At 39.1% G+C, this 11,500-nt stretch overlaps 1 protein-coding gene across 3 annotated transcripts in view; it reads right to left on the minus strand.

Annotated features, from left to right (window-relative positions):
• The window catches only part of thrb (thyroid hormone receptor beta), a 104,281-nt gene extending 102,765 nt beyond the window's left edge, over nucleotides 1-1,516 (minus strand). For 2 of the 3 annotated variants that reach the window (XM_069516242.1, XM_069516243.1), the window contains exon 1: nucleotides 1,063-1,326. The gene's annotated coding sequence lies outside the window, so the exon portion shown is untranslated. Of the gene's footprint in view, nucleotides 1-1,062 lie in introns of all 3 variants that reach the window. The other variant, XM_069516244.1, reaches the window with a different exon arrangement.
• Between the last annotated feature and the right edge of the window lie 9,984 nt (nucleotides 1,517-11,500).

The following is an 11,500-nucleotide window of genomic DNA, read 5'->3' on the forward strand; positions in this document are numbered from 1 at the left end:
TTTGTCAACACGCCTACAGCCAACTTTACGCACACGATCGTCTCTGTCCGCGGTAAATGGCTCATGTTCGGTCAAACCGAGGCTGCGGCTGAAAACTCCCTCCCGTGTTTGTTCGGTGACAGAACGATCTGTACTGTTGCACGGGTCCAGCCTTCAAATCACCAAGATCCCCGCAGCTTCTTCTGCATGCTCGATGGGAAGTTCGTGTTGCCAAAGCGAAAGCAAGAGTTACATCAGGGAGATGAAACACATCTGACACAGAGGGAAAAGTCCACCACACGCTGCCAGACGAGCATTATCCTAAGCTGCTACAGTGTCCCAGAGCTCCACACTGTGAGGGAAACTGGAACTTGGCTCCATCGAAGTCCCTCAAGTCTTCATTTACCAGAAAAAAAAAAAAAGAAAAAGCTAGTCCGGGGAACGTGCTGTTCTGTGGCACTCACAGGACCTCATGCGAAATATCCCTCAATTTAATTTCCCCCACGCCTTTTCTTAAATTTAACAACCACAAACAACAACTTACAAATAAGTTTCCACATTCCCACGACCCTCTGTTTAATTCGGCGTTAATCAAACATACCTGAGATGAACTAAAAGGGAACATTTTCTCCTAATTTCCCTCCTTTCCTGTTTGTCTCAAATAGATCAGATCCACCACCGTGGGCGTAAAGGAGCAGCGTTAACCAGTTATAAAGTTCAAATAATCCGCTGGTAACGCATTGCACGGCGGATAAATTACACCCCGAACTGTCATTAAGATTCGATCGGTTCTGAAAAGGTCCGAGTCATGTTCCCCCGTGCGTGCACCGTGGGCCGGTTAGCAAGGCAGCGCTGAAACGCACACATGTGAAACGCAGTTCGGCGAACACCGTTTCCCTCCATCGGACATGAGAACATGTCAGTGCCCGTGTTGAAAGCGTGAACCCTGGTATGAGCGTTTAGCTCCGGGAGCGTAACGTACGCCCACCGAGCCGCTTGCTCTGTCAAGTGCCCGGGTTGCGTGAGGCTGTCATTGGCCACACTGTTGTCAGAAAATGCCCCCCCAAAAAATATGAAACATACCGCATATGAAAGACGAAGCCGGGGTCCGAAGATTATTTCAAGTCCCGGTGTCGGTGCATTCCTCCTCAGCTGGAACCAGTGTTGATCTCCGAAGGCTAAACTGAACGGGACACAGCGCCAGGGTTTAACCTGGAATGACCCGCGCTAGTGCAAATCAGGCGAGGACGACGCGTGTGTCTGTGTGTGTGAGAGTGTGTGTGTGTGAGTGAGTGAGTGTGCGCGGCGGAGAGAGTCTGTGCTGTGGAGGAAAAAAAAAAAAAAAAAAACACACAAAAAAAACTTCAACATGGAGCCGAAAACAAACGTTTCGAAAAAAAACGCCACAGTAAGTTGCAGCGCTCCGACTGATCGCTACGGGGAATCAGAGAGTCGGATCACGGACAGACAGCGAGCAGAACGAGCCTCGCCCCAATTACAAACTCTCAACTTCTCTCCGTGTGTCTCCATGACAGGAGGCCCTACATGCCAACAAGGCAGGAAACACACAGCTCCAGCCTGCGGTGTGTGTTCGAACAAAGCAGCATTAGGCTACATGATTTATGAATTCATCAATAATGAAGAGGATAGTACAAATGCTCCAACTGCCAAAACCATGACATCATAATAACAATATTGATAATCATCACGATAATGAGTAATAATTATACATTGTTAAAATGAATGATATAGCGCTACGAAAGGAATTATTTTTTTTTTACCAATAATAATACAATTAGGTAATAATGCTAATCAGTCCTTGATCTATTTCACGTATTCTTTGAGGGTCTCAGGGGGAGCTGGAGCTAATATGCTATAAATGATCATAAAAGTATTATTAGCTCACTATATTATGTATTTTAGTTGAATGTATTTAATCATCATAGATAATAAACATGTATGTGTAGATAAGAGAATGTCCGACTTGCCCCATTTTTAAAACTCATCTCAAAAAATGGCAAACCAGTGGGAAACTGTGATCACTTTTAATCGGGCTCAAGTTTCATGTGTTTTGTTCTTTAATCAATTTGTGTATGTGTTTGCTGGAGTGTGTGTTTGTTAACTGTACTTGTACTTGTACTGCACATTCTTTCAATATGTTCTTGTTTCTCACCTGTTGAGGGACAGTGTTGTAAATTAGCAGTCTTAATAACTCCAACATTTACATTTTGTATTTTATACTTTTATTCAATAGAATCAAATTAACAAATACATTATAACTAAGTATGTATCTGTGTATGTATGTCTAGCCAAGTGTGGCATATATAGTACATATTGTACAAAAAATGTTTTGTGGGTAGATAGCAACAGGTGGCAGAGAGTGAGTTTTAGTGGTGGCAGGTGTCATCCAGGTGGACCCTCTGGAAGTGTGTCCTAATTATTAGAAAGGCTATATACATACAGTATATAGTATTTAAACATTTGTGGCGTCTTGAGCGCAGAATGAAGTCACACTTCCCCAGTGTGCAGTCGTCTAATATCTGTTCTTTGTTTTGGTAGCGGGTCTGGGACTGTGTTCATGTTAGTGCATGTGAGTCCCTCCCTGTGAAACCGTTGGCCCCCCCTTCATTTATAAAGCGAGATGGCTCCAGTTACAATATGCCGTGATGTAAACACACCTGTCACCACTGTGCTATTAAACCAAAAACACCACAGCAATGTGCAAAATATAATTTTTCAAGTAGCAACAGGGCAGTGCCACTTGTAAACCTACCTCTTTGGAATGGGCTTGGTCAGTGGTAAAACTGGTTGCAGCTTTCTTTCTGAAACTGTGATGGTGATCTGCAGTAATTGAGCAGCAAGTAAAGACTGGCCGCAGGACTCAGTCTACAGATCCCTCAAGCAGCACCCCCGCTGCTGCACAAAGAGCTGTTCATCTGCTTATTCAAAGTTCAATGAAGCTCAGAGAGTTAGTCAGTTCTTGTTGTCTTTGTCGTGAGGGCGCTGTTGATCGACAATGTCACTGACATTGATTTGTTCCAGTCACTGTCCCTTCAGAGCGCTACCTGCCTGTTCATTCAAAGTTTATTAATATTGAACGGAGCACTTATCCAAATCGCACCAAATTCATCACTGTACTGACTTGGGTCTGTAACAATACACACACCAAATGTGACGCCAATAAGATCTTGAGATATTCATTCCACAGACAGACAAACAGGTATTTCTTGATTTTTTTGATAAGATGTGGGCTATGCACAGCACAACATCTCATGGCTATATATGCAAGACTTAGCAAAGACCTGAAATCAGTTTTAAAAATGCACATTTCCAATCGAAAGCTAAACACTGACAGGAGCACTAACTCATTAATGAGATTTATTTTATCAGTTTGCATGACAGGAAGCTGGAAAGTTTCCCTTGTTGGCTCCCCCAGTCTACAGATTAATGACATTCGGGTGTGGTTGGGGTTGTTTGTTTTGCAGCCGCTTCATCAGGCTTTGCAACAGCCATACACTGACGTGGCTGCACTACTTTACCAAGATCAGGAAGGGAGGAATTGTGGCTGATGAAACATTTCTTTTGGTCTGAGATGCTGGTGCTCCTGCGATGCCTTGCGGTAGTGAATAACGTTAAAATTTAGTAGGAGACTGTTTGTATCCATGAATATGTGAACAATATGGGAACAAAGTCTGGACTGTAAGACACCTCCAGTCACCACATTGTAAAGACAATTTTTAGTGCACTCATAGTGTGACGTCGATATATTATAGTAGGTATGTCCCATGCATTCTCTAAATGCTAACAGGAATACTGAGGGATGTTAACGCTCAAATTTTCCATGAGCAATTTGTATTTTATGCTCTACTTCTGCTTACATGCTAATGTTGCTAATATCACGAGTGGTGGTTTGCATTAGGGAATGGCCTACAGAGGATGCCAGTTCTGTAATTGCTGACTAATTTATCATTACTAACTAAAACTTTTGACTAAAGTTTTCATTAGACTTATCTGTTTAATACCCTGCAACTATAAACGCCTGTGTTTAGCTTCGAAGGATGTCATTGATGTTAGCATACAAATTTAAGTTTGTATTTGTTGACATAACTATGACTTCCAGCATGTGCTCATGTTCACCAAATCTTAAATGAAAAAAGTATTTTATGTTGGTCACCAAACTACTTGGCAAGTTGGAAAATAGAAAACTCTGCTGTTCTCCTTAATAGCTTTGTAACTTTGACAATCTTTGACCATAACTAATTTGCTCATTCTTGTTTTTTTCAAACTTTCTTCCAACTTTAATATAATTTTTCTAACTTCAACATAATGGCATGAATAATTGAATCACATTCTTATTCTCTCCTGTGTCTTACTACAGTTTCTGGTAAACTGTCTCTAAACTTGTGGCAGAATCACAGCTTGCAAGTAAATTATTAGTGGAAGGTTTCAAAGTCTTCTGGCAGCGATTTGTGACCATCACTATCATGCATAGAGTACCTTAGATGGCACTGCTCACTTGCTGTGTGCCTGTTCTCTTACCTTGTATCACCTTTGCTTTTATGTACTGTATGTTTAACTTGGACGATCTCCAAGTGTATGAAAGGGCTGTAGTTTGGCTGCTTCTGCACAGCAGTGGATGTTCTTTTAACACCCAGTGAAGGCATTAAAGCCAGGCCTACTGTACATAATATACCACTCTAAAGTAATTTTTTCTTCAACAGACACAATGACAGCTAACCAAAGCTGTACTTTGGTTAAATGCAAATGAAAGCAGGAGGCTTTGATCTGACAACATTTGTATACTGTCTTGGTTTATTAAATTCAGACCAGTCCTGGAGAGATTTTTGTAATCTATATGTAGACTTCAACTTTCTTTACCTTTTTAACAGCCTGTACAGAATGTTCAAGAACATTTTTTTCACATAAATAGTGAAAAGAGTGCAAAATAATCTGTTACATTAGCTATTGAGGTTACTGTTAGCAGGTGAATGTTCTCTGTGCCCTGCCTCTTCTACCATGTTTTCCTTCTTGTCAGTGCAGAACTAAGTCTTTGATTATCAGGGACTGACACCAAAGCCTGAGTTTACTGTTTTAGTTTTTTAGCACTTGACACATTTTCTTCTGTCAAACTGCATCACAGCTAAAGTTGAAAGTATCTCAACATAACGTCACATTGCCTGTGAAAGACTGACGGAATAAGAGCAACACAACCACACGACAATATGGTAAATACAGGGTGCAGTCCAAATAACAGCAAATTCCACATAGATACTGTTCCTGTTGGGGTAAATATTTCATTTTGAGATTAATTTGAGAAACATGACAATTCAAGGTAAACACACAAACACACACGCAATTCATTATAGAGTGTGTGGAGCCTAACAAGACAATAGCAGCAGCAGGATACTGCTGTGGCGTGCCAAACCACAGCTGCATATGTAAACCACGTGACCTGTTGTGGTACACGGGAAAAAATGCAGAACCTGTTTGCGTTAAGTGTGCTTGTCCCTGAGAACACTGTGTTACTTATCTGTGTGAGCATTGTACTTCCCAGGTCACATGAATGTAACAGGGCAAATTAGTTCATATTGCATAATTTACATTTTTCTATTCTCAAGAGGTGATGAATCCACAAAGAAAACTCTCAACCAACTGTAGGTTTTTAGCCACATTTTGCTTTTCACTGTCTCTAACAACTGAAAGCAGTTATTTATAGTTTTCTTTGTCGGTCTCTAGAAGAAAAAAATATTAGCTGGCGGAGACAAAACAGCTAAAGATGTATGTGTATATGTCAGGAGGTCAGAAACACAACTACAACAGTAGCTGGTACTAACTACATGTGCTGCTTCTTTTTAAATTATTTTTTTTTTACACAAACAAAAGACAATACTGTCATGTTATTATTTCAGATCTAACTATTAAAACTTCACAGTACATGTTAAAAACAATTTTCTCAAAGGTGTCTGTCAATTTAGGCAGTTCTTATCACATTGATGTATGTTCCATTTTTTATTTCTCTGACAAGTTTGATTTGAATTGGTTATTTGCAGTTTGCTCAGTGCAGCAAAAACCATCCTTGTTTGACACAGGTCATTGGTTATAGAGCATTTCATCTTTAAGTGTGTTATAGATGTGGAACTGTAAATTGTTGCAGTAGAAGGGCTCTCGGACTCGGAGAGTACTTACCTCTGCCAAGGCTAATACTCCATCTCGCCTTGTCAAGGAAACTGAAAAAGAATTCTTGGATCCACCCATTCATCTGTATATTTCTTTGGGTCATGTCCCAACCCTCCACAAAATTTGATAGAAATGGGTTGAGTAGCTTTTGAGCAATCGTGCTGACTGACAGGACGGGTGGACAGACAGGCAGACAGGCAGACAGACAGGCAGTAATACATATATAGTCCTTGGTTGAGGTAATAAGCATGTGTGTAAACTACTGGAATGTGCTGATTCCCCTCCTGTGCAATACTTATTGATTTCAGTGTGCATTGATGTACAGGGAAGATTAGCCTCTGCCCTGTTAGTGAAGTTCTGGGAAGCCAGATGTGAAAAGGTTTATTTATTGTAAAGTTGCAAAGCTGTTAAGCTATTTTCAAGAATAAAGACTTTTAAAAAGATATTTGATTGCCGTTACTTACGCCATGTGACCTGGAGTGGAGTTATATTTGTTACCTCCACCAAGAAGATTCACATGTTTTTGTGTGTTTGTGAAAACTATCAAACCCGTTTCCACCAAACTTGGTGCAGGGATGGGTCCTGGAAAGAACTCATTACAATTTGACACGGGCCTGGATTAAGGGGCAGAACCTTGATATTTTTTCACTTTCTTTAAAATTGCAACATAAGACATTTGTCATAGTTTTGGATGAATGTATGCATCTTGATCTTCTCAGATTTTCTTTTTTCCTTGTTTTTTAAAAATATTTCTAATATAAGACCTATGCAATCATGCGTATTTGGTCAGCCTTGGTGGAGGTGTTACACTCTCCTTTGTGCCATTTTAGTTTTGTCAGAGAAATGAGGAGGAGAATAAGCGGGAGTGGGAGCTCAATTTTTGCTGATAGCTGATAATGTTCCAGAACAAGACTTTGGAAACTGAAACTGATTTTGATGAAAAAGGACAGAACCAGTGGCTCCATTTATTCAGAATCTCTACACAGAGTGCATATAGCCCCTGTATCCTGCTGCACACCTTGTCCTCATGTGGCTAAAAGAGAATATACAAAGACGGTTTCAAAATGCTAGAGTACATAGTCAAAACATTCATGGAGAGACGGTTGATGCCAGAAGAAATGATGCGCAAGGTGGAGTGTCAGCCAGCTGTTCAAAATACACCACGAGTGGTAAGGCTCACTGAAACTGTTACAAACAGAGTCAGACTGGGGGTATGGAATTACCTGGGGGCCACTGGCCAGGTTGTTCTCTCCTGGATGACTTCACTGAAACACTAGGCGGTAAAAGAAAACCTCGCCTTTCTCCATCCTCTCCCCTGTCAATAGCAGACTGCGCTGCAAGAAAGAACATTAATGCCATTTGAGATCCCATTCCAGGAGAACAGCCGGGACTGTCACACTCGACTCCAGGGAACAATAACGGACTATCAGCAGTGTCTGCTCCAGGTCAACCTCTTACCTGTGTTTGAAAAGAGACATTGTGGATTCCATATTAAATTACATGTTTGGAATAAACTTGATCAAAAATCCCAGGTCTCTTGGGACTACAACCAAACAATGTTATAATGTCATAACCCGAGAAATCATGATGCAGTTTAGCTACAAACACAGGATGCAGGATCACCATGAGTCATCAGAAATGTGCCACAGTATCCAAGTTTAAAGAATGGATAGAGGTATTAAGTAAAATGTGTAAGGGTATAATTTAAAAAGTAATATGTGTCACCACTAGATAATAATAACTATTTTCATAACTAGTGTTGTCAGTTGATAAATTCTTAGAATTAAATTAATTAAATGTCACAAGCTAAAACTGTTCAACATTCATCCATCACAGTCTTAAATATAACTTTATTTCCTTTTTTTGAAATAAATACATTCATTTAAGTACATTAAGTAGAGTAAAATGTATAGTAAAGGTGTTTTGAATATTTTCCAAAGAAAAGTGTGGATGGAAAAGAAACTGTGTTGAGGAAATGTCAATTGATAGGATGCAGAAAATCTTAAATTGAAAACAGTGGAAATTGATACATTTTTGTTGAAATGTAAAATAATTGTGTGTCAAAAATGTATAAGCAAGTAATCATATATCAAAATTACATCAAATTGTGTCTTTGTTATTGATTAGCTGCAGATAAGGTGTAGACAAATTTCCTCTTTTGTTCCTTTTAGCTTTTGTCTAATCTGGTATTTTAAAAATTGAGAAAAAATTAATCTGAATTGATATGCAAACATAGATTTACACATATCTCTTCTTATAATCCATATTATGGTATCTTTCATTCTTAACTTATATTACAGCAGCATCAGACCCCAGAAACAATATTTCTTAATACTCAAATATTTTTGAGTTCAGCTGTGGCTGTTTTAAATGTGCTTTAGCCTATAAATACATTTTGACTTTGTTAGCATGCCAGTAAACTAAGCTATCACTTTTTAACAAGGAGGCCATTCATATCTGACACCTATAATCCAGCTATGGTTCGCTCCCTGGAAACACCCACTTCTTATCACATTACCAAGTAAATGTCAAGTGATCTCCTCTACCAGTTTAAGACTGACAACTGTAACATGTGGTTGAAAGCTCTGAGGGTAAAGGAGCCCAGGTTTAACTGAGCGATGAAAAAAATGATGATGGAATTTGTATAATATTATCATATTCTATCAGTTCAAATCCGAGCTGAAATGACTTTGTTTTAGAATAATTCAAGCCACTCTGCAGTGCGATCATCTTTCTGCACGATATCTTCCACATTTACAGTAAATGTCATAAGGCACAAACATTAGAGCCAAAGTTTTAGTGATATTAGATCAGTTGACATTTCATTGGACCAGATGAAACAAATAATTCATGTGGTGAAAGTGGGTCACTGCAGCAGTCCAAAAAAAGACAAAGAAGATTAGAAAATGGAAGAGAATAGAGGGTCCAATAAAACAATTACAGAGATGAACACACTGGGTATAAATGTCATTAAATAAATACACACACAATGTCCCTGATCCCTCTGATAAAGATTTCCCATTGGCTCAGAACAGACAACACCAGTTGGTAGATGTTTGCATTTTACAAAACTAGAAAGACTATATGCTTAGCATTTTAAAACGCATCATTGGAAGTCTACAGAGCAGATGTGCCTCACTACCAGCTGTTTCTATGATCATCATACAGATGGAAAACATATGCACACTAATGTGTGGACAGCCTCAAGCAGAAACCAAGTGTTGGAATTTAGGAAAAGATTGTTTCTTGACTCAACACAGACAATAGTATACTAGTAACAGCATTAAAATTAATTTTAATGTTGTTAAATGTATCATATCTTTTTCCTTATCCTCGAATAATGGAAATCTGTTTGAAACTAAAGCTGTGAATTGCACTATACAAAGGTTTGATGGTTCTTCAAAGCTTGTTCCGAGGTTTTCAAAGTCTTAGTGCAATGCAGTGGTCAAATTCTATTGTAGAGGAAAGGGTCTGAGTTCGGTAGTGCAGGGGTCCGAAAGTGCATCATTGTCAAAGTATTGGTCCATAGTCATGTTTTAATCTTGAGGTAAGGGACGTAGTTCAGCTTTACTGTCATTTCCTCATACATATATGGAAATGAATGTTCTTCCTCATGGACACAGTGCAGCTGCATTAAGCATATGTGCTTGAGTAGTGAAACTAAATAATTGTGCACTGAATTGGAAATCTAAAATTTGATATAACACACAGATACAAACAGCACACGGTCTTTGGAGAGTGAACACTCTATTAGCAGCAACAGTTTGGCTCATTAGTAGCTCAGTTTCAAAGAAACAGGATGTTCGTTGTCAATGTTACTGTAAATAAATGATCGTTAGCCAATTGTAAGGCACAGAGAGTTATAATGACATGTGCTGTCAGTGAGTGAAGGCCAATGTTACTGTGTGTGGGGAGGGCTGAGTTAGACTGGGTGTTACAGATCATGTGCAAGCTGTTGATTGTCCTCACAGCTTGGGGAAAGAAGCTGGAGCTAGATAATACAGAGCTGTCATGTGTTAGCAGTGTAAACAGGAGTGGGCCGGACAGACAGACAAGAGGAGTACCATGACCGCTCCTGCCGGTGGAGCTGCTGGTTTATCTACTGCATTTCCTTGAATACAAGTGAGATTATCTACTAAACTAAACACCAGGAGACTATAGTATGAAGACGTGCATCTTCCGGTCTTGTGATAACAATCAAAGCCCCATTAGAATAAATACATGGATTCAGAAAGTGAAATGCTGGGGTGCTCGGGAAGTGTTGGAAATACTTTTGAGACATAGACAGATGATCATTGTGTTTAACAGCAGAATAAACAGAGAAAATTATCTTTCACCTGAGTTTTAATGTTTATCTGTTGAATTTATGTCACTTACTGTATGCATTTCAAAATAAAAGCACTACAGCGACCAAATCCATTCTGTTGTTTTATTGTGAAATATTTTCAGGAGCGGAAGATGTATGGCTTCATTCTGTATAGTACTGGTATTTATTTGAGTACACAGGACTACTTTTATACAGGAAATACTCATATTTAAGACCATATGTAGGGCAAGCATATATAAAAACATTGTGCTGCAGTAGCAGCTTGTCTGCAGAACATATTGATGAACTGAGAAGCTAAATATTGTGCATTGAACAGATGTTGTAAATATGAATTGATATAAATGTGAGTATTGTGCGTTGAATTGATAAAGTTGCATAACTGCCTTTCTTTGTGTATATTTATGCTCGTACATTAAGCCGTTAAGAAAAACTGCAAAAGGAAGATGTAGGGTGCAGTCATACTGCAGTTTAATCAGATATATTCAGATCTCATAAATCAAAGTCTGTCTTATAAAAACTCGTGCAGTGCCTCTGGTAATGCTCTGGAGCTGCTTCAGAATGATTCCATGTCACCAGTGAGCCCTCCTAAAACTGTTCTACAATATACTTTTGTGCACGGGGAAGTTAGAAAACTTTGGGTTCATCCTGCCTGGTTTATCTGTCATGGAGATTGTTTTTGTTCTACCCCACTCCCAAGTGTAACCAGTGCCACGCAGTCCAAAAAATGATTTATTTTTACAAATCCTTTGTAAACAAAAACGTCAGGAAGAGCACAGCCAAAACAAACAAAACAATCTTTAACAGCAAACTAACTTCCCTACAAAAAGAGACAAAAGGAAAATAAAAATCTTACCTGCCTACCTAACCAAGAACAGGAGAAAAGGGTAAAAAAAAAAAAAGGCTTCTCTTCCCTACCACTAATCAGGACTACTTCAAAAATCAATCAAATCAAATCAAATCAAATTTTATTTTTATAGCCAAATTCACGAAACACATTTTGAGGGCTTTACAATCTGT

The sequence above is a fragment of the Paralichthys olivaceus genome, chromosome 20, assembly GCF_024713975.1.
Source record: "Paralichthys olivaceus isolate ysfri-2021 chromosome 20, ASM2471397v2, whole genome shotgun sequence".
NCBI classification, from domain to species: Eukaryota; Metazoa; Chordata; class Actinopteri; order Pleuronectiformes; family Paralichthyidae; genus Paralichthys; species Paralichthys olivaceus.